The sequence below is a fragment of the Homalodisca vitripennis genome, chromosome 2 (assembly GCF_021130785.1).
Source record: "Homalodisca vitripennis isolate AUS2020 chromosome 2, UT_GWSS_2.1, whole genome shotgun sequence".
Classification (NCBI taxonomy): Eukaryota; Metazoa; Arthropoda; class Insecta; order Hemiptera; family Cicadellidae; genus Homalodisca; species Homalodisca vitripennis.
The window spans coordinates 160,844,304-160,865,064 of NC_060208.1; positions in this window are offsets into that span (position 1 = coordinate 160,844,304).

Genomic DNA, 20,761 nt, shown 5'->3' on the forward strand with positions numbered 1-20,761 from the left:
ACAAAACAGTTAAGAGGGGGTTGAACTTGTTTTTCAAATAACCATGTATATAAAAGTACATATATAAACATTCTTGGTGATCCTTATGGCAAGTTATGATTATAACTAGAACGCTATATCTCATAAAGTCATACTGTTACGTTGGTCTTTGTTAGGTTTCAAAGACGACATGTATAAATCAATATGTAAATAAAAAACTTTCGAATTGTGTCTACCGTAAATTATGATTGAAAAACCACTAGTTTTTTCTCTCTCTCACTTCTCTAGTATAAATTCGTCATAGCCTCCAAAGTTAATAAAAGCACATGCAAAGTTTCGTAGCATTTGTGAATTGAGTGATGAGCATTGGAGGAAAAATGTATCTGAGCAGCATGTAACGCCTACTTGTTCTGTATTACATTTTAAAGGACTGTTAGTAAATCTGAGATGAAACCAGTTAACTGAGAAGCACAACAGCAACTCTAAGGTGCTAAAAGAATATGGTAATAAAATAATTTTCTTCCTTATTTCCTTAGGGCCAAATCCACGCTGCCTCCAAATGAAACGTTATTAAAACCCATAATAAGAACCAAACTTACATGCCCTATCACCTTTGATGGAAGTCATGGTCGTTAAAAAAAAAAATGGTAACTTATTCCGTCTTGTTGCTCAAATGCATAGTTCGATCTACTCTTACAGGAACGAGATATTGATCCCTGCCATAGATAAAGAATGTTCCCACAGCAAGTCAAAGTTATTTGAAGAAATTAAATCTCCGCAATGCGTCCTAGCCAGTTACTCCAGGACAGATATTTAATAAAACCTCAAAAAGACTCATAATCACCGAACCAGACCATAAACGGCAATATTTCCTATAATATCAAAGGTAATTTGTAGTAATTAAAAATACCGCGTAATCATCGTTTTCATTAGATTTTTTATACAGTTGAATATGTTTCACGATTTCCTGATAAAACCCTTAAATCACATCATCAGGTTCACTTTAGTGCATATATCTTTAATTTAACAAAGGAGACATTATTATCGGTTTATTAGAGTCAAAAAATTTTTGTGACCGTACATAAAAGCATAACTAAAACAGACTTGTGTAGCGTTCTTTGTTTTTGACGCCAAATAAAACATTAGTGAGACAGTTTAGTTTTAGAAGGCATTTCCAAATGTTTGAGTAAAACTTTCATATTTACGTCTATTTTACACAGAAATAATTATTATTACTTTCTTATGGTAGACTCTTATATGTATGTAAAGCTAAACGTTTTTTTGTTTTATGTCAACATAACTTTTAATACTTTTTCCTTTAAATGCTCTATCATGTCGACGCCACCCAAACTAGTGTAGTTTAATTATCAGCATAAATTCCTGTATCGATATATTATAAGACTATGGTGTATGCTTATACAAAGCAAATTGACTCCCACCACATACACGTTAAGTGTTATCAGTATTTAGAAGAAATATCGGGAATTACATGAAACATATTATATATCACCTTTTTGCTGGTAAGTCAAGCGTGCCAATAATTGTGTTTGTATGTTATATTCTATGAAAACTTCACTATGGAGAGTCATATTTAGTCAAAATATGTTAAATTCAGTATAGTATTTAGTGAATTGAAATTTGTATGACAAATAAATAGTTTAGGGCAGTAACATGAGCTTGTTCCTGTATCTAAAACTATTATTTGCTATATTTTAAAATTATCACTTCTTAGAAGAAGAGTAAATTATGAAGGCAGAAGACTTTAGATATTTAAAAAAATAATTAGTGACAATCTTCAACTTAGAACATGAAAATCTGCTTCATTATTTTAAGATCAAAGACATTTGAGTCTAAGCTCCTGATATTAAAACGCTACCTGATTAATATTCATCGTTTGACAGTCGTTTAATGCCTTTCCAGATATCCATCTCTCTCTTTAAGCGTAACATAGTATTCATTAGACAGTTGCTAATTACGTTATTAGAGTTTCAAGTAGAACTTGCGCTACGATATATCTCAAACATTAACAAGATACACAAATAAATGGAGGATGAAAAGTTTACGTACGGTACTTCAGTTAGAAATTCAACCACAAACTAGTACCAGTAGAGCTATTGTACAGTACTGGAGATTATATTAAAGTGTATCCTGTTTATTTCTGCATTTTTATGGAGCATATAGAATAAATACCACAAGAAAAATGTTTAGAAATAACTGCAAGCTTTTGTCTGTAACAACAAGGAGGGTACTGGTTTTTGAATATTTTCAAACAAACTGATACTAAATATTCTAACTCGGAGACTTCCAATCCAATGAAAACAACATTGGAAAAAAGATTACTATTAATGTACTGTTTAGAAGTATGAAAAAGTGGAGAATTTTACAATTTATGAAAATTTAGCGGTCATACAATTTTGTTTTTATCTCGTTAGGGAACTTTAAATGCAATATTGTAGGCGTGTCATTGAATAAGCCATTATTTAATGTGTTTAGTTAAATGATAAACGTGAATTAATCAAGCAGATTTTGTTAATTTACTTTGTTCTAAATCTGCACGCTCTTAACACCCAAAACCCAAGACTGTCCAGGACGGTACTGCCTTAGATCCGATAATAGTTTGTTATCGTCATTCGGTACAATATAAGAGCATTTCATTTGAGACCTAATTACGTTATACAATCTTTTTAAACAGAAATAAAAATGCAATGTATTTCAGTATTCAATTTAGAACATTCATGTATCAACTTTATTTTTGGGATTCATAATAAAATAATACGACACTGTTCTAATATGAATGTATTATTAAACATAATATAGATATAAATTAAATTTTTAACGATTTTCTTTAAAGTAAGCCCTAATGAACTAAAATGTTGTTATAATCAATTAATTTATTTTTCTGTCGTAGGTGAGACAAAATATCAATTCAGAAGCCTACACTGTTTCAACGCTGCAGGATTTTATGTTTTACCGAGGAAAATATAAATACAGTTCTTACCTGTGCAGCTCTTGTGTTGGACACTCTGAAGGGTATTTCACATGAAGGCAGTAAGTGGATTAAACAAGTGGATTTACCAACTGGTCAAGTTTGCTTTGCTCTCTAATGTAACAATCAACTGTGCTACGGTCTACTACACCAACGTCTGCTTTTGAGTTATTAGAACACAAATCTCATGCAAATCAACCTGCACACAACAATGTTCACGAATAACTTTGTATTGATTTAAGTAATGTCATCCCTAACTTGTTTTCTAATTATGTATTTCTCAAATACTAACTTGATTTCAAAATATATACATATACTTTGTGGAATAAAAACACCACTTTGCGGTGAACTTAGTTTTTGTTGCTGACGGCTATTGGACAGTATTAACAGAATGTACTAATTTTAAGGTTTGATTAAATTTTTATTTTATAAGAGTTGATGCTTTCCAAACCTTTAAGTTCGCTTTGATTAATGTCGAGGTTAGGAGAGACCCACTTAATATCTTTCATAAAGTATTCTAATGTTAATAATATATAAAATCTATTACCAAATATAAAATATATAACTAAATTTTAAGCATTTAACTATACTCCACCTAATATGATATTGCTACTCTATAAAAATAATGATGCTTAATACAAATATCTAAAAGAAATATTTCTGAGTAGAGTAGGGCCTATATATTATGGAGAATAAATATAAAAAGCAATATAATTTTTTAGAACAAAACCAATAATTCTAGTTATGCCTATGTCTGAATCTGAAAGATTATATACAAAGTTTACTTATTTTACAGTAACTGATGTAGAAAAAGTTGTAAAAACGTTGTTTAGTTTATTAACCACAATTAATCCTAATGTACAGTACCACACAAGAGAGTATCAAGGTGTAAGAGTTTAGGCCTACGTTTTACTTTTATTCACGTTGAAAATAAAAACTAGCCTTTATAATTAAGTTGTATTTCTTTAATTATATTTCGAATTGTACGCTTCAAACCATCTGATCATGACATAGACTAGAAGCCTGGAGCCAATTTTTCACTGTAAAACACTTTTTCTGAAGTCATAATGACTTTGTATTTATATAAAAAAATTAATCGTCAGCCACGATAGCGGTGGAGGTTGTAAGGGGAGGGTACCGAATGTTTCTCGGGTAACGTTTTTCCTATCTTGATGCAATTGACAATACCGACCGTCAGGCACATAAATAGTAGTTCCCTCATCGACATGCGACGTGGTAAAATTACTGAAAAACACTATTTCACTGATTTTTTTATAGTTAGCTGACATTGGTTTAATATTTATCTATGGGTGTATCAAATTATAATTTAAAAAAATTTTCGTTATATGTATAACACCTTTTATTAGCTTCCAATAAAGACATCCGCTCAAACTAACTTGGCGGACAATAACTCATTTTATGGGAATTGTGACTATTGATTTCAAGAAAATCCATTGTATGCTTGACCAATAAAAACTGGCTCTTCTCTATTTAGAATATATCCATAAAATATGCATATTACTAAGACACCTCTGGTCTAACGACTCACTGTAATTATGTGATATCGTCCGATATTTTAAAATGTAAAACATTTTACCTATTAAATCAAAGCGTAGATTGTAATATAGCATCGAACACACCTGTAAAAGAACTGGAAAATTTCCCGTTATGTTTAAAGTTGATAAGTGGGTATGCTTTAGAAAATTTCACATTGAACTCAGTACAAATATTCCCATATAATGTAAAAATTAACATATAAAATAAGAACCAAACTTTAATAAAATGAAGTGGCATGTGAATAATACTTTGTCGATAGAGCGGACAAATGATTAAGACGACAAAAATATGGTCCCCATGTACCATATTCGTGTTAGATGTTAAATCCAAAGTTTGTGTAAAACACGACCCACCCATTTGTTCTACATCAGACAATGGTGCGAGGGATCACACTCACGTTTGCACGGTTGGCCCAGCTGAAGCTCTACACATTGTGGCCATACGTCAACATAATCCCATACATGGCAAACCTCGCTATACGTCATCGTGTTCCATGTCTGGCTGGCCTAGCCTACCCTGCAGGGCGATTCTGTTTATTCTATTGTCACGGAATAATCTGCTAACATTTTCCTCATTAAAAGATATTTGTTCTATAATATATATTCTATAATTTTAACCGTCATAAACCGTATTCTGTACTATATATTAATTTTGATAGAATATATATACAACAAAATTTTCCAAAAACATATAGCTTATGATATAATAATACAACAGTATATTTATTATTGAAAATGTTCTATGATTTTCTATAATTTGTCTATAATGATTTGTTGACATATGAGTTAGACTGAGGTTTAACTTTGCGAGCTCAGTAAATTTTAATACTGTCTATTCCAATTTTTATATAAAGAATATTTAGAGCTCCAAAACTTTTCCTACGAAAAACATGTAATTTAAGCTCAAGCTACCATTACAAGTTAACTTTTATTTTTGGAATAATTACTTATCATTGTGCGTATAATTTGTATTTTATAATTATCCTAGCACTTACCCGTGGTTTTAAACGCGACGCTCTTTTTAGAAAAGATATGGAAATAACTAAAGGTTGCTATAATATATTTATATATTCTATTTTATTTCGGATTAATGGACATTTATTAGGTTAAAGAGTAATGATTTGGGGTCCTAACGTTCAGACTGGAATATTTTTCTTATCAGTACCAATTAAATACACAAATTCAACTTGAGCTCTACATATTATTGCAGTGAGTTTCTCCAAAAGTATAATAACAGTTTAATTATTTTTTATAAGCTTGATGACGCAATATGATATGATGTATATGGGTCCCACGATGATTGTGAATTGGGAGTAGGTATATGTGTGGGATACAGTATTTCAGTGTTCATTATCAAGGGATTCAGAAGGTAACATTTATTTCGACTTGCTCTTATCTTAGGTTTAGCTCAAGTATAGTAGGCGCATGTTTTGAAAGAACACTTCTGATTCTATTGTAGACTTTACCTCGTTGCCGTGATAAAAACATTACATACGTTGGTAGGAAATAAAAACGTCTTCGAAAACCGTCTACGGATATTACATATTTGTTATACCATATAATACTTTATATGGATGCACGGATAAAAAATATATATTTTCACGTTGGTTGTTTTGCTCAAACCAATTTAAACCAGCTCTTAATCAATTTCTGTTCTAAGGCATATTTGTAGCCGTATGAGCGTTAGCACTGTTGTCCCATTTATAACAATATATGAATGCATTGGTCTGAAAATATTTGTCAAAGAGCGTTTCTTTTATTTATATTACCTTATATTCATAATAATCTACTTAATTCATAAAGTGTTTCTGGTGCCGTATTTTCGTTTGCTTTGTTGTTACGATCAAGAATGTATATAAATACGATGGTCTTAAAAGTAATGTTTTGTCAAAAAGCGAATAATTCTGGTCATAAAAGTCAACTTCCAGTCTAAAGTATTTACGATGCTATAAAAGCGTTACTTTGTTGCCCTAATCAAAGAATAAAAGTAATGTACCCATGCATAGGTATGCGAATTCTTCTTCGAAGAACAAGTGAATACTTCCAGTTATTGTCATCTACTCCTATTTGAAGTACTTGCGGTGCTGTAGTTGCGCTCATATCGTTGTGCAATCAATAAAACATATACATGTATAAATCACAAAAGTGTTTTATAGTCAAAAAGCATTTACTTTCATTCAAATCAAACCACTTTCTAGCTAAGTTAATTTTCGTTTATTTTACTTTGTTGACCCGATCAAGAAATTACCCACTTAAATTAGCCAGAAAAGTCTACTTCGGTCAAAAAAAATATTTTCCAGCCATTAGAATGTGCATACATTCAAGAGAGTTTCCGACCACCTACTAGCGTTTGCCTTGTAGACTTGATCAAGAAATTTCGAGTATAAATTGATCTGAAAAGTTCACTTCAGTCAAAAAGCAAGTACCTTCGGTCATTTTAATTTATTTTCCATACATTGTATTTCCAGTACCGGTCTGGTTAATATGTTGAATACATAATACTCTAGTGTGTGAAATGTAACCTGTCTAAGACAGCAAGAAGTTGAAAAACAAAATATAGTTCCTTTAGGGGCTGCAGCTTTATGTAAACTCCTTTGGATAGTTATTGTTTATGAAATTGTTTAATTTTTATTTGAAATCCTAAGCCATGCATATTAAAAATTCCATCCTGTAATGCTATTGAGAAGGCGAAAAACCAAAATATGGTTTTCTAGGATTTTTAAATTTTTCAACAAGGTAGTTAAACTTCATGAAATAAGTTTTATTTTACGTCATGAGCCAATCCTAATTCAACCACTAGAATGTTTGATCTATATGTAAATTCGTTATATTTTTATTCAGGTCACGAGGCTATGTATGTCAAATCTTTTTTGACATCGGGAAGTTAGAGAATCAGGGTTGAGTGAGTGAGGGCTTTGCCTTTTGTAAACGTAGTTTTTTCCTAGTATGAATCTGTCGAATTATTATCATTTCATTTACGTAAATAAAAATAATGATATTTCTATTATATACATTACAATGCTTCTAATGATTTAAATCATTGTTCACTATTTCGGTTGTTATCTTTGTACTGAGATGTCTGAACGCTAATAGGTGTTTATTCCTATTTTTTAAACTCTATTAGTATTTTAATTGTTGTATTGCCTAATTGTGTATCAAGCAATCTTCCAGAAGTTTCAATAATTAAATAGCTGTTATATCGAACTTAAGTAGAAGTTACAATATTTAGTTTCTACTTTTTATATCGTAGGGTAAAAAATAAAATGTACTTATGTTTGAATTACTCTTTAAATCTCGGTAATTTTATGTCTACTTAAATGAAAAACCAAAGAGTTTTCAAAACTTCATTTCATCAACTGGAATAAGAATTATTTTCGAAATCCCATACAGTTTATTGTCTGTCCTTTTCACTGCTTCTGCTTGCATGTATTCATACTACGAACAATTATTATTATTAGTATTATATTTTATGTAGTGTTTCACATCCGCAACAATGCACTTTATATATATATATATATATATATATATATATATATATATATATTGTTTTTTTTTTTTTTTACTATAGAAAGTGTTCACTAATATAATTACTTTTAAATGTGAATCTCTAAATATGCAACAAATGGGTGACTTACAATAAATTCTATAAAATGTTTTCTAGCATGCTTCAACTGCTGATGATGATTTCACTAGTGAATGCGAGATAAGACAATAGTTTTATAAAATCCTGTTTTAGTATTAATAGCAATATACAATGAGGAGATAGGGCTTTATTTCAGTTATAATTGAAAAAGATTGCATATGATACAGTACGTGGTGGCTATTCTACCTGTGCATTCTATGGAAATAATGACCATATTTTTTACGAAATGGCTTTTAAAAGCGGCAAGTTCAGAGGCTCAAAGTAAGTTAAAAGTTTAATGGAAATTACATTCCGAGGACCGCTGCGGCCAGGTGGTGTAAAGAGCCACTAATCGCCTAACTTTGACTCGATCCATCCCCAAGTTAACTCCGCTTCCAACACTCTGTAATCACAATTTCGTAAATGTTAATGCTGTTTTAGTCAGCACGTTTGGTTGTATGGATTGAAAGTTGAGGTGTCTGAAACAGTGAGCATGAATTTACCATAGTTTATTGATTATTTGAAACTTATTTTTGGGTAATACTTTTGAAATTTTTGAAATGACCGTTAAGTGGTTATTTAATGCCATCACGCAGCCTCTTTACCAGCTTCACTCAAATATAAGCTTTCTGTTTTAAAATACCGGTATATGTTTCTTTTTTGTATCAATTCACTTTTTATTTGGCAATATATAACCACGTCGTGTATATATAAATGAAATACGAAGGGTGTAATCCACGCTCTCTGGATGGTTTTAAGCCTAAAAGCTCGGTAAATGTATGATTTGGCGCAACTGCCCTTGATTTTTACACTATACACCAAATCAGGATATATAGACTACAAATTGTATTACCTTTCAAATTCTCAATGGAAATATCAGCGACACACACATATAACAACTCTTGAACGGATACTTTTTCTGTCATTTTTTTAGGTAAGGTTTTGATCAATCTAGAAAACTATTTGAATTCGATTAAATGATGATAGCAGTTTTTATTTTCCTGTTCTTGAAGACAAAAATTTGAATACTGTATTTGAAAGGGTTATCTTTAAACTCGTCTTTGAAAACAGTTGTAATGGTCAGAAAGTGAATGGGCAATCTCAACTCCAAATCCTAATTATTTCTTTCTTTCAAGACACTTCGTCAGCCTTCCGAATCACGTGGTTTTTACTTCAAACACTTAGAAGTACATTTTTATTTGATTGTTGTGTTAATAGCACAACACAGTTTTACGTAATTTTACAAAAATCTTCTATTATTTCAGAGTAGTGACGTTTACACATATAATATACATACACTATTATAAACATGTTATTTTAAAGTAAATCAAATAATATCTTAGATTTTTTATTACTCCGTTTATATTAATATATCCATATAAACGGAAATTGTGGTTTAAATATTTCCTTAGTATGCAATAATTGCATAAATAAGTGCATTATATCTTTGTACAAACTAAATCTCTTTCGCCAATAACTTCTGTAAATCGACTAAAACAGAATTGATTTAAGATTTACAAAAAATATTCACGAGTACCATATTATCCATTACATAAATTGCAAATACTGTATCAAAACATTAATATTTTTTAGAATAACTAGATAAAGAAACATGGATGGATGAGATCAAGGTTCTAGAGTCACCTCTTGCTTAGTTTTTATAATATAACCTTATAATGTATCAGTTTTGCACCTATTCTTTATAGCACCTCAAGCAGCAAACGTAACACGTTTATGTCCAACCATAATTCCTGCCAGTACACTAGACATATCGATCAAATTATCCGTTTATCCAATACCCTTTAGAGTCGCCTCCTGCTTAGTTCCTATGATATAAACTACATGGAGGGATACTGGCCTCTATGTTAGTTATGACATTACATTATAAGGGAACGGTCCTCTATTCTACCTCAACTAGCAAATGTAGCAAGTTTATGTTCGACCATAATTCCTGTCATTACACTAGACATATCGATCACATTATCCATGTTGCCAATACCCACTGGAGTTGGCTAGTGCCCCTCCTTTACATTTATCCGCTTGACATGATGTGAGTGAAAACATCAAGTTTGCTGACTCAGTAAACAGGTAAACATACACTTGAATATGTTAAAACTACGCTTTGAGGCAAAGAGCGCCCTTTTTCATAAATAATTCCCAGGTAACTGGTAAAAACTTATTCCTTGCTTTTTACCATCATTTATTACAAAAATGCCATGTTTAAGGCATTTAAATTTCTCTTTTGTTCGCCATAATCGTGGAAATTTTCGCAATCAAATTGGGATCAAACCCTGTACAATTTTGAAGGAATTTAAAATCATGCACAATATGTGTACAGCCTTTATACCATGGTATATTAAAACTATACTTATGTGGAAAACTTCTCTTAATAAGGTGAGCAGGTCGTATAGAAGTTTAAAATTGTGAATGGCGTAGAATCTAAAACTTACGTTAATTATAACTTCAGGTTGACTAAAATATTTAAAATCCAAGAATTTTAATATTTTACTGTCAAAGACATTACTAATTTACTTTAATTTTACTTAAAAAGTGTCATCTGAATAAATATTTTGCACCTATAATTCTTACAATAATTATAAAACACTTTAAGTAAAAGAAAAATATACAAACGTTGTTATTTATTTGTAATACTTGTTGGCCCCAATACATACATATATATATATTGTATTGGTACGGCCAAATACAAAATAATTGAACCGCAAAAAGTAAGCGCTCTGTGGTGTAATGGTAGCACATTCACCCGGCAAGTGAGAGATACGGGTTCGACTCCCGGCGGAGCAACTACTTTTTGTGATTCAATGTTTATTGAAATTAAATAAGGCTCTTGCCATTTATACAGTTTAATGAAAATAAAAGTCGTTTGACAAGTATTTGGTCTTCCGATCATATGTTAGTTTGCTTATTTAAACGCATATGTGACAGGTACGGCCAAATACAAAATAATTGAATCGGAAAAAGTAAGCGCTCTGTGGTGTAATGGTAGCACATTCACCCGGCAAGTGAGAGATCCGGGTTCGACTCCCGGCGGAGCAACTACTTTTTGTAATTCAATGTTTATTGAAATTAAATAAGGCTCTTGCCTTTATACAGTTTAATGTAAATAAAAGTCGTTTGACAGGTATGTGGTCTTCCGATCATATATTAGTTTGCTTATTTAAACGCATATGTGACAGGTACGGCCAAATACAAAATAATTGAATCGGAAAAAGTAAGCGCTCTGTGGTGTAATGGTAGCACATTCACCCGGCAAGTGAGAGATCCGAATTCGACTCCCGGCGGAGCAACTACTTTTTGTGATTAAATGGTTATTGAAATTAAATAAGGCTCTTGCCATTTATACAGTTTAATGTATATGTATATATATATTCACTTTTACATAGTATGGCATGTACAAATAATCGTCGTTAACCCTTTATAGGGCAAACAATATTTTTGCCATTTTGCAGGAAAGCTCTCCGGTCGAAAAATCAACCACCCTGAAAATCTTGAAATGACCAACCACTTTTTTACCATGTTTTACATTTTTAACGATTTTGTTTCATTGTAAATGCTAACACTAGACATTACAGATCACTAAATAATTTTTTTTATGTTTATTTAATTTTTTAGAGGGCGGTTGAATTTTTAACCGGAGAGCGTTCCCGCAAAATGAACTACGTAAGTGTTTGCCGGTTTAAAAATCAACCACTTAGAAAACTTATGAAATTGAAGGAAAAATTAAAACAATAGATTTAGCAAAACATAAAAACTGCCTTTTATTTATACAGAATTGAAAAGTGCACAATATTGTGATACAAAATCTTGTCAGTGGTACATATTTACACCTTTAATTGTTTGCCCTATAAAGGGTTAAAGAAATAAACTGTGTACACATATAATTCAGGTTAAGCGATTTGTGTTTCATATATATGAAAGCACTTAAATCTTAAAATGTGTAGCTTTAACACTTAAAGATGTTATTATGTTTAAACGTGTATATAACAGAAATAACTCTATTAAACCTTCAAAGTTAGTTTCTCTTCTGTCTTTGTATGATTTTACTGAAAAGTCCATACTTAGAAAAGCAAGTTTATATTTACCAATGTATATTAATTTTTAACTATTTTCGTAATATTGGGTTTAAATAAAAAATTATAAATTTCAACGTTGGGTACTAAAATTTGTAGAATAGTTCTTTAAATTTACTGTTAGAATTAGATTAAGTGATAGAGAAATAATATTTTTTATTTATTGATAACTTGCATACAGCTTATTATAACTAGGTTTTTATGTTTTTAAGTGCTTTAATTATACACCCGTACAATATTTATCTTGTGAATTTTTATATTTTGAAGGTGCAGTATGGAAACATGTATACACTCCTTCACATATATACGCATACACGCAATATTGTTTTATGATTCCTAAATAAAATTTCAAAACTTTTAATAACTCTATGGTCTGAGTGCGTTAAAATAAAATTGTCTAAATATATTAACCAAATCATAACAGGGAATTAAACTTTAACATCCAAACTTTTACATTCAAATAACAGTGCACAGTATGTAATACAAGAACACATTGGAGAGACTAGGTAATAAAACACAACAAAATCGTGTCGTCAATCACACGCAATATCACCCACTAAAGGGACGTACAGAATACATTTCAGTTTATCAAATTAGTAGGAATTACTGAACGTTAATCTTGATGAACAATTCTATGATTATTTTACTCACGCGCATACCATATCCACATGTCACAACAGCACACTTTATTTTTCTCTCAATATAATCAATAATACCAAATATTTTAAATTAACGATATCTATGACCTAAGGACTTTTAAGTAACATGTTTACAACGCAGAATAATTATTCCGATGTATATTAAATTAAACATTTTGAGAAGTTGATTGTAGCCTATATCTAGTTGATCACTCAATTAATCTTGTTATCAATTAACCGTCTAATTAATATATAGCTCAATGATACAAGTACAAAGTAACATGAATAAGATATATATTTATGAATAACAAGCTATATGCCCTTTTTAGAATTTCCGTGTACTTATGTTAAAATATTATATTATTGGAAATTAGCAAACATAAACAACAACTTTGAATTGAACGTACCCAGATAACATAAACTTTAGCATAATTCTTCTAAAATAACTTATTATAAAAGCCCATAATACAATATTAGTTCATTTTTGTTACCTTAATGAATTTAATGTTATGAAGAAAACTGCATAATAAAGTACCTAGTTATCGTTAACATAAGTTTAAGCCTACTTGCTCATATAACTATGGAAGTATTTTAACTGTTTATTACAAAAGCACAAATCTTAAAAAAATAAATTAAAACTGTCTGTTACACATACAAATAATTATATCCCCGTAAAATAAAACTAATTTTCTAATGGTTGAATATTTTCAGTAACCCTGTATTCAATTAAATCGAGAGCTTCTAGAGAACTAGAAAACGAGTGTTTTAGAGGCCGAAACATTCCATTGGAGGAAATATCTGGATTCTCCAAATTAAAATTGAAATAAGAAGAAAGTGGAAGTCCTTCAAGCCCAAGAGCTTCCATGGATCTAGATTATAGATATGACATTATTTGAGTAGAAAAACTTAGGCTCTCACTAAGGTGTACATATTAGAGGTAATAAGAGCTTGAAGACATCCTGGCCTTCCAGAAGTAGGAAACTATTAGGGACTGGAAATTCAAGTAAAATTAAATAAAGGAGATTGGGAAGTTTTTGAGGCCAACAGCTTTAAGAGATCTCAAAGCCGAAGTCTTACAAAGACTAGGAATTCAATACCGGAAATCTTTGTTCCAAGACATAAATACGCACAGTCATTTAGATAGCAATACAGTTATCAATAAAAAATGTAATTTGTTATGCGATTGTGAGATTTTTACATTATCAGGGATATGCTAGCAATGAGTCAGTAGAAAATCTTACATTAGAGAATAGAGAATCGCATCAATGAAGAAACTCAACAAATATTTCCGTATATGTTAAGAAACTTTAAAACTTCGAAATGCTGGATAGGTTAAACCTTGTGAGGCCCGGTTTGTGACATTTTGTTCTACTATAACCTTCCATAGAGCATAAGTCTAGATGTAAATAAATTAAAGGTTAAAGGGATTAAACAATTTGACCGACTCACTTTGAAATAAGACAAATGTATTTATTCTAAATTATTCAATTTTGTATTAATGTAAACACTTGTTATGACAGCAGATGTGATGCATGACGGATATTATATTAACAATTTTAGGGAAGCACTTCACCTAACCCCAAATATTCGTTAGCTTCCCCAGCGCATTTTGCAGTGAGGGAAGTTTTATTTAAATACCAAAGGTCGTAGTTCATACACAGTATTAGGGAGTGTTCATGTTCTTTCTCTCACACATAAGGGATGAGAAGTTTAAAGGCAGGAGAATATCCTGCTCATGTCAATGTTCTTTCATTATAAATGGCTATACCCATACTCTAAGTTTGCTCAGTTAACATATTTTAGGTTTAGCGATTATTTTAAATTTAGTACATAACATCTCAGGTATATATTATTCAGTCTTTTAAGTTTGAATATTAATTACAAAAGTAATAATTAGTCTGTTTTCTAAACATATTAAAGTTCTATAAACGTAACCCTGCGTGTTTAATTAGGTGTATATGTACTAACTTTGCTAGGCCAACTTCAACAGTTTCCCACACAAATAATATTACTTTTAAACGTAATCAGCCTATTTCAATATATTGTCTTTAAGAAAATAAAGAAAATCACCCAATAACTTCACTGATCATGACTGAGGAAGCAATATTATTGATGGACTTACAGAATAGTTAAATGTGTTTTGGAATGCATATTACCCTTTTATTAAAGATTAAATAAAAAAATATTTTTTATATTTCTAATGGTTTTTAGGTTAATGATTAAATATGAATCACATTAAAACTGTTTAGTAGCAGCATATAGAATACATGCTGAAGTATAGAACCTTACTAAAAACATTGGTCTTTTGTGTATTTTAATTGGCCATAGCTAACCTCGTTACATCATTACGTTTCATTATGACAGCATTTCTAATAAAATACCTGATTATTTACAAACCTATTTGATAATATATTTGTACACATGTAGTCGCGATATGTTATTCAAAAATACTCCAAATTACTATTTCAATAGACAAAATATATCTACTCACTTAACACTGAGCTCAGATAACTGTTTTAAACGTTAGTAATTCCAACACATCAAACGGAAGGTACAGTAACCTTTTAAGTAAAATTTTATGGTGCATAAACAGTGATTTAGTAAAATATTTGTTGTTTTACTAAGTTATTAATATCAGTAACAACATTTTTAAAACCACATTGTACAGTTCTACTCATGTCTCTTGTATTGTGCAGATGATGAGCGACCATTAAATTGTCATGCTGTTTAAATAACGTGTGAAACAAAAGAATGGTTTGGAACACACAACCCTATGTCCTGGCGGAACTAAAATATGGTGCACATTATGCAGAGCCTGGAGCGGGAGCAGCACAGCGTGGGGCTTGGTCACAGTCATGCCGCTGAGTCCTTTGTCTTTAGTGATATACCACTTGTACTTCATGTCTCGAGAGCACCTATATTGTCTGGCAGATTCAACATCCGTGAACACCCAGACAAATAAACTTTAATTTACGTTGTGTATCATCGAAATGGATTTATGTCTATCAAATAATATATTTCAAAATAATAATAAATTTAAAAATGTCAGTATTTTGTTTGTCCTATCAGAACTATATAAAACCAAGGTGTACGTTTGTACATGTGAGATCCAGAATATTGTGTATGTAGACGTCAATATGATTTAGATCTTTTTGTAATCCCTTACCTGATTTATGGACAGTAAGTCTTAATCTGTATACTATGGGTAGAAAATACTAATGGTAAATGTTTTTACACTAATTATAACACACACAAAATATATATGACTGCAGCATTGGAGTCAGAAAATGTTTAAATCTTACTGTGCACTGTATATTCTTTCCTTATTTCACAATGATTCTGCATACAATAAATGCTAAAAAATTACAAATGTACTAACTGAAGCATTACGAATTCTCAGTAACCACAGAACATATTTAACCGGAACCCTGTACACCAATTAATATTACTTTGAATGATGATAAGAAATAGTTTTAAACACATCAATGTTAAACCGCGAGATTCCATGATATTTACCAAATTGTAAAAATAGTACTTTTTACGACCGTTATATTACGAAATATTAAGTTCCCGTATGCGTTTAATTTAAACGTTTCAGACGAGATTTTATGTTCATACTTGTTAGAATAAAGAATCTGCAATATTTAAATGACAAATTTTTATCTTCACGATACTTCAAAAGAAACGCTATATTTGAATAAAAATCAGCTAAAAACAAATACATTTTAAAATACTACAAAGCTTGATGGAGTAACGAACTTGATGACCAATGTCCTCCTAATAAATTTTTGGTGCTTTCTTAAGAAGTTTATATTAATTAAATGTGATATCACAAATATTATTAAATTTACTGTCTATAGCACTGTTTTTAATTTTACATCTAAATGAGATTTCATGTGTTGAGCGTTAGCAAAGACTAACTCGTGAAGCTGGAAAAGTTTTATTTTTGATGGTCTGTCTGCCCGATATGTTGCAAACGAACTAAGCTACAGACTTCAATTTGTCCAGGAAACGCCACTAATACAAGGAATACTGTATTTGATTACTGTGCATGTACTCTATGTACTCCATATGATTTGGCTGAGCTTAAGCGAAAATATAAATGAACCGTTAGAGTAACTCCGGATCCCTGTTTGAATTGTAGAAACCCTAATTTCCCGGTAGTAAAACTCCCCATCCCAATTTTGATCATCCCATATACGCCTATGATATTGATAATTTATATTAACTGTTCGAGTATGTTGCTTCAGAGCTAAACTCTTCTACAGATTTAAATAAACAATAAACCAGAAAATTATTATATCTTTGGTTTTTTACATTTACAATCGCTTATTACAATTAGTTATACATTTTATTTTATTAATAGATTATAGTAAAAGTTAGGTTATTTAAGTTTCAGATATTCTGGATTATAGTTTATCGTCCGCCCACTGACTTGGCACTGATATAATCCCACAGTTCAGTGACTAGCATTCTCCACTCTTCATCATATCCACACATATCCAGCGAAAATAATAGCTGTAGTATGACACAAATAGCTGCAATGTTTTATTCTTATTTCTTGACTCCAGTACTATCCTATGTTAAATGTAAACTTAATATTACTTCATAAACTTCAAATATCAACTGTTTTGAAATTATTTACTATGAATGACAATTAACGTCCCTAGAAACTTACCCAACCTAAAAACTTTCGTTTAATATGTAATTGCTCTTGTAAACATGATTGGTATCGATATTAAAGTAATGGCAATTATGTTGAAACAGAATATGGGTTTTACTCTGACAATATTTATTTTTATAACCTATATGTATAATAAATATTTAAATTCCAATTAAGAGCAAGGGAAAAAATAAAAAAGCAATGGAATAAAAAAGATTGAGGTAGATTTTAAGCTAATGTGTGTGATAATATAACAAATACTTTTTATACAAATATTGATTTTAATTTCCATATAGAACGAAAGAAAGAATACTTGTATAGTGAATTCTTAAAACACAAAATACATACCGTTATAGCTTTTATGGAGAAACGACTGTTCTTTTTACCGAATATTAAACGCATTTCATAGAGAATAGTGTCTAGTTACTTAGTGAAGTACCTATCTATCACTTACGTTTCTGTAGCCTTTTTACTCAGACCACATTTATAATATGAGTCTACGTGCAAATAATATATATATATATATATATATATATATATATATATATATATATATATATATATATATATATAATATATATATATAAATTGGAAGTCATCACTGATTTCCAAATTTCCGACAAACCAGAAAAGTTACAATTTTCCTCACGTATGCCTCATGACTCAAATAGATAAACAAGTACTTTTCCTACAAATCTATAAAAATTGTAGAAGAAGTTTTTTTTATCGACTTTCCGCTGTCCTAGAAAGATAAAATTCATAATGCACGTGCCTCATTAATAATATAGAAAACATAATTATATTCATGAAGACCGACTACCATTTAAATAATATGGATTTTTTTATCTCAAAAGTCTTACAATAAATATTAATAAAGCAATAAATGCCAGACTTGTATTGTTGCCCGTCGTCAATATTGATAGTACACTACATCCCAGCCTTAAAACTTTACTTTGTAGTATTGTGTTAATACTAGTCTTCAATATGATCTAAACCTTGAGTATTAATTGTATAAATCTGTGTATATGTAATCATTTTTGAAGTTGCTAAACTAAGTAATATGAAGTTAATGCAGTCATTGTGCAAATTAATCCATTAAATCTTAACATTTAGCATTCCTGTAACTTTATAATGAGCAATTTTTAAGCTAAAACCCGAAATTGATAAGTAAGGAAACCGTGTTTCGAAGGCTTCTAACACTATTTTCTACGTACATAGTCAAGCATTATCTTTCTAAAATTTCCAGTTTATAGTGATGCAGATCTGGTATTTTGACATTTATTTTAATTATTAAACATTTTATTTTTCCAGTTTTTTATACTTTTGTAAAGTATAACCCGCTCTCCTGCAATACAGAGAGCCATGGGATCAGATTGGATTCCTTGTAACGGGAAACTAGGAAGAGGAATAACCGACAAGATAATTAATTGAAGTTCGAAGAAGTATTTAGTTTTTTACAAATTACGCGGGCACTAATCATATCAAAAAGGTTTCAAATAGTGATCTTACATGGAATAATTTTTTTCTTAAAATTAGGATTAGTTCAATTTCATTATTAGCACTCCGTTCCGGAGCATCAAATCAAGGAAGCAGTTTTGTTGCCAGGTAAACAAGTGTTGCAGGATTTTCCATGGAGGTCTCCCTGTCGTCTAATCCAGGAAATAGTGAAATTGTTGAAATAATATTCGAATACTATGGTACGAGTCGAGTGCAGACCAACTCAACAACAATGAATTAAAATTAACACCGAACATAAAATATTGTTTTTAATTAAAATGTACATTAAAATTATATTAGCATATTAAAAAAACTCTTAGGGAGAAACTATTGAGACAATATGTTGCCACAATACTTCACAAATACCGTGGGATCTGCTGAAACTTGTTTTCATGAAATTTAACATTACTGCAGTAAAATAAAAACATATAATGAAGCTCCAGACAACAAAAGCACTTTGCTACTCGTCGGCTGAGAGTTAACAGCTGCTAGAGTGGGGAGTTTTATTACACTACCCATTAAAGGGAGCCGCCCCTTACTGACCTTCTAATTGTAGATCTACAACACTCCGGCTTTGATACACCAACATGTAGTCTACTCGTAAAGCTAAATTATGAGTAATAAAAACGAATGAAGTATTTAGCTTTTATGTATTTGAACACTAACAAATGGATGTTATTCTTATTGTACATCAACTATAAACGTTCTTAAACAATAAAATACAATGATATGTCTGTGTTTGTTTTTAACAATAATTACTACAATTCTCCCTATCTAAAACTAGGAATAGGTTAGACTTACGGTATAGTAATTGTAGGAAGGAAATATTCGTATCTGTGTGGTCATATATCACGTCATTTGTGGTATTTATTTTTATTTTTTTTAATTGAGCAACTAAATATTAAAATAATTTGATGATATTTTATGACAAATAGTTTGCAAAATTCCAATATATTATGCGGGAAATAGAAAACTAAACCGTATAAATTCAATGCAGGGTAGCTAATTATAATTTCTGCACCATTGTAACAGATTATGACTGAAATAGACATTGAAACATTATAGATTTATCACTGAGTAGCCAATTATAATGTTTTCGTGCTATCTTTGCGTGTAAGAACATATGCTTGAGTGATAGATGAAATGTTCCAACACTGAACCGTCTCACAGTCTTAAAATATTTCGCTCAAGATTAAAGAATGTATCAACACCTTTCATCAAAACTCCCTTTTTGATATTTTTAAACTGTATCAATCACCTCCATGTGATATCACCTAAATAGTTGTTGTCATAAAGTATGTATTTGAAACATATTTCATATATGTTTCATATACGTAAAGCTCTACAAGTTTTTAAAAATATTCACTGAACTCAGTTACTTTTTCTCATAAAAATTAACCGTTTAAATTTGCAAATTACAAAAGAGATTAAAATTGAACGTATTTGAAATTTACGTTCATTCAGTCGTTTGTCACGTTTAAAATAAAAATTGCAAATAAAGATCAACAATTGGTTTCAAGTTGTAGGCGTCAACGGAAGTGGACTTGACCTCTGGTCTAATTAATTGATCTTCCTATTTGAATTAATGTTCATAGTATATTTAGCTGGTGTTACACTGTTTTCAGACGATTGCATGATACCATATTTCAAGGAACCTTCATAAATGCATGGGTTGGTTTCAGACAGCCAAATGAGAAAGCTACGTCCTCTCCTCACTTATTTATCACAATAA